This window comes from Cherax quadricarinatus, chromosome 24 (genome assembly GCF_038502225.1).
Source record: "Cherax quadricarinatus isolate ZL_2023a chromosome 24, ASM3850222v1, whole genome shotgun sequence".
NCBI lineage: Eukaryota > Metazoa > Arthropoda > Malacostraca > Decapoda > Parastacidae > Cherax > Cherax quadricarinatus.
Genome location: NC_091315.1, coordinates 23,915,364 through 23,920,363, shown reverse-complemented (window position 1 = coordinate 23,920,363; position 5,000 = coordinate 23,915,364).

The window sequence follows — 5,000 nt, the reverse complement described above, 5'->3', positions numbered from 1 at the left end:
AGGTGATATGATTATGACGTACAAAATACTGAGAGGAATTGGCAGGGTGGACAGGGCGAGTCTGCCTTAGGGATGGGTCTCAGAATAATGGGAATGTTATGAAATACCTTTTCAACCTTAGAGGTACAACAGGGCACAAGCGGCCAGGAGAGAGTGAACCCAGTAGTGGCCAGCAGAGAAGTGGGGCCAGGAGCTGAGAATCGACCCCTGCAACCACAGTTAGGCGAGTACAGGACCTCACATCACCAGGTAAATGCAGTTTCTCACGAGTTGTCTTGACAGCGACCTTGACCACTGGTTGTCTTGACAACGACCTTGATAACTGGTTGTCTTGACAACGACCTTGATAACTGGTTGTCTTGACAATGACCTTGATCACTGGTTGTCTTGGCAACGACCTTGATCAGTGGTTGTCTTGACAACGACCTTGGTCACTGGTTGTCTTGACAACGACCTTGACCACTGGATGTCTTGACAACGACCTTGACCACTGGTTGTCTTGACAACGACCTTGATCACTGGTTCTTTTGGCAACGACCTTAATCACTGTTTTTCTTGACAACGACCTTGATCACTAGTTGTCTTGACAACGCTCTTGATCACTGGTTGTCTTGACAACGACCTTGATAGTTGGTTGTCTTGACAACGACCTTGATAACTGGTTGTCTTGACAACGACCTTGATCACTGGTTGTCTTGACAACGACCTTGATCAGTGGTTGTCTTGACAACGACCTTGATCACTGGTTGTCTTGACAACGACCTTGATCGCTGGTTGTCTTGACAACGACCTTGATCACTGGTTGTCTTGACAACGATCTTGATCACTGGTTGTCTTGACAACGACCTTGATCACTGGTTGCCTTGACAACGACTTTGATCACTGGTTGTCTTGGCAACGACCTTGATCACTGGTTGTCTTGACAACGACCTTGATCACTGGTTGCCTTGACAACGACCTTGATCACTGGTTGTCTTGGCAACGACCTTGATCACTGGTTGTCTTGACAACGACCTTGATCACTGGTTGCCTTGACAACGACCTTGATCACTGGTTGTCTTGGCAACGATCTTGATCACTGGTTGCCTTGACAACGACCTTGATCACTGGTTGCCTTGAAAACGACCTTGATCACTGGTTGCCTTGACAACGACCTTGATCACTGGTTGCCTTGACAACGACCTTGATCACTGGTTGTCTTGAAAACGACCTTGGTCACTGGTTGTCTTGACAACGACCTTGATCACTGGTTGTCTTGACAACGACCTTGATCACTGGTTGTCTTGACAACGACCTTGATCACTGGTTGTCTTGACAACGACCTTGATCACTGGTTGTCTTGACAACGACCTTGATCACTGGTTGTCTTGACAACTACCTTGATCACTGGTTGTCTTGACAACGACCTTGATCACTGGTTGCCTTGACAACGACCTTGATCACTGGTTGCCTTGGCAACGACCTTGACTGTCTCTTGCTCTCAGCATTCCTCCTTATTATTATTCTCAATGTTTTCCTTCTCTTCCTCTTGCTGCTCTTATCTCTTCCTCCTCCTCCTCCTCCTTTTCTTCTCCTCCTTCTTTTTACTCCTCCTTCTCCTCCTCCACCATCACCACCAGTACCTCCAGCTCCTCCTCCATGCTTCACCTAGTACTCCACTCCTTCAGTGAGTCAGACGGGAAATTGTCGTTATAGTCACTCAGTGAGTATGCGGACAACTCTATTCCTCCATCCTCCATCCCATCCTCCCCTCCACCCTAACCCCTCCATCCTCCCTCCTATCCTCCCACTCTGTCCATCCGTCCCCCTCCCCCTCCCCCCAGCTAAAGTTTGAGAATTTAATAAGTAGCTGCTGAGACAGCCAGGATGACGTAGCTGAGGTGTTCTTGAGTTCCCTTCAGCAGCAGGAGCAGTAAGATCAGCAGGAACAGCAGCAACAGCACCAGCAGTAGAAGCAGCAGCAGCAGCAACAGCAGCAGCAACAGCAGCAACAGCAGCAGCAACAACAGCAGCAACAGCAGCAATAGCAGCAACAGCAGCAGCAACAGCAGCAGCAACAACAGCAACAACAGCAGCAGCAGTAGAAGCAGCAACAGCAACAGCAGCAACAGCAACAGCAGCAGCAGCAGCTGCAGCAACAGCAGCAACAACAGCAGCAGTAGAAGCAGCAGCAGCAACAGGATGAGAAGAAACAGGAGGCTAATAAAGGAATTATCATTTATGGTCTAAGTTGTTGTCTCGGTCCGGTAGTATTAACAAGTTATTTCTCTCTCTCTCTCTCTCTCTCTCTCTCTCTCTCTCTCTCTCTCTCTCTCTCTCTCTCTCTCTCTCTCTCTCGCTCTCACTTTCTCACTCTAACACACACACACACATACACAGCACCTAGAAAGGACTGAGTTCATCAACAGCAGCCAACATGGTTTCAGGGACGGGAAATCCTGTGTCACAAACCTACTGGAGTTCTATGACATGGTGACAGCAGTAAGACAAGAGAGAGAGAGAGGGGTGGGTACATTGCATTTATTGGACTGTAAGAAGGCTTTTGACACAGTTCCACACAAGAGATTAGTGCATAAGCTGGAGGATCTGGCAGGTATGAGAGGGAAGGCACTGCAGTGGGTCAGGGAATGCCTGTCGGGAAGACAAGAGCCAGTCATGGTACGTGACGAGGTGTCAGAGTGGGCACCTGTAACGAGCGGGGTTCCACAGGGGTCAGTCCTAGGACCAGTGCTGTTTCTGATATTTGTGAACGACATGATGGAAGGAATTGACTCAGAAATGTCGCTGTTTACAGATGATGTGAAATTGATGCAAAAAAATCAATCCGACGAGGACCAGGCGGAACTATAAAGGGATATGGACGGGCTGCAGGCCTGGCCCAACAACTGGCTCCTGGAGTTCAACCCCACCAAATGCAAAGCCAAGAAGATTGGGGAAGGGCAAAGAAGTCCGGAGACAAAGTACAGTCTAGCGGGGCAGAGACTCAAGGAAAAGGATCTTGGGGTGTGTATAACACCGAACATGACTCCTTTGGTGCACATTAACCAAATAACTGCTGCAGCATACGGGCGCCTAGCAAACCTAAGAATAGCATTCCGACATCTCGATAAGGAATCGTTCAGGACCGTGTACACCGTGTATATCAGGGCAATATTGGAGTATGCAGCACCAGTTTGGAACCCACACCTTGCCAAGCATGTAAAGAAATTAGAGAAAGTGCAAAGGTTTGCAACAAGACTAGTCCCTGAGCTAAGGGGTATGTCCTACGAGGAGAGGTTAAGAGAAGTCGACCTGACGATACTGGAGGACAGGAGACATAGGGGGGACATGATAACGACATATAAAATACTGAGAGGAATTGACAAGTTGGACAGACAGGATGTTCCATAGATGGGACACAGCAACAAGAGGTTACAGTTGGAAGTTGAAGACTCAGATGAACCACAGGGATGTTAGGAAGCATTTCTTCAGTCAGAGTTGTCAGGAAGTGGAATAGCCTGGATAGTGATGTAGTGGAAGCAGGATTCATATATAGCTTTAAGAAGAGGTATGATATAGGTCACGGAGCGGGAAGTGTGACTGAGTAGCGGCCAGTTGAAGAGGCAGGGCCAGGAGCTGACTCGACCCTCGCAACCACAACTATTTGAGGACACTCACACATACACACACACACACACACACAATATATATATAAAAAATACCTGAGTTCTATCATGTTTTTTCCCGTTTTCACTGGTATTATTATATTTTTGTATACATGTGTTTTATTGTGTTACTTGCAAATACATGCAAGTACCAGAAATATAACGTCCGCAAGAGACAGTTTGGAGATGTGGAGGAACCGGGAGTTATAATTTGTGACCAGGAAAAGAAGAGAGACATTAGAAAAGGACCTGGGAAACGAAGTAGTGTCAGAGAAAGGTAATGAATGTCAGGGAAAGGCAGTGGATGTCAGGGAAGGTCAGTGGATGTCAGGGAAGGTCAGTGGATGTCAGGGAAAGGCAGTGGATGTCAGGGAAAGGCAGTGGATGTCAGGGAAAGGCAGTGGATGTCAGGGAAAGGCAGTGGATGTCAGGGAAAGGCAGTGGATGTCAGGGAAAGGCAGTGGATGTCAGGGAAAGGCAGTAGATGCCAGAGAAAGGCAATGGATGTCAGGGAAGGTCATTGGACGTCAAGGGAGGTCAGTGGGTGCCAGAGAAGGTCAGTGGGTGCCAGAGAAGGTCAGTGGATGTCAGGGAAGGTCAGTGGGTGTCAGTGAAGATCAGTGGGTGCCAGGGAAGGTCAGTGGATGCCATTGAAGATCAGTGGATGCCAGGGAAGGTCAGTGGGTGCCAGGGAAGATCAGTGGATGACAGGGAAGGCCATTGAATGCCAGGAAAGGTCAGTGGGTGTCAGGGAAGATCAGTGGGTGGCAGGGAAGATCAGTGGATGCCAGGGAAGGTCAGGGGATGCCAGGGAAGGTCAGTGGGTGCCAGGGCAAGAGAAGTGACAGTCAATAATAAAGTCTACGGTGCCAGCACGCTAACATTCACTACTGTCTTACCCTCGGTCACTGTGTGTACCAGTCATATACCTGTGACCGGTCTCCTGGGTTCTCATCTTGCATCGCTGCTCTCAGAACAGTCTTCCGTGCTCACCGGCTGGTCAACCAAGCTGTTGCTTCTAGCGGCCAGCGGACCTAAGAAGCCATCACGGCCTGGCATATACAACATTTTTAACACACACACACACATATTTATATATATAAAATCACAGTAAACACGTAATATCGCAATTTGAAAACAACCACTTTGAAAAATAGGGAAATTCCAAGCGCTTTCGGGATTTCACACATTATCAAGGAATTAAAAAAAATAAAAATAATAGAACAAGTGAAATCTTATAAGGGTGACGTAACATCTGACAATACCTGACCCGTCCCTTCATGATGATGTGACCCGTCCCTTCATGATGATGTGACCCGTCCCTTCATGACGATGTGACCCGTCCCTTCATGATAA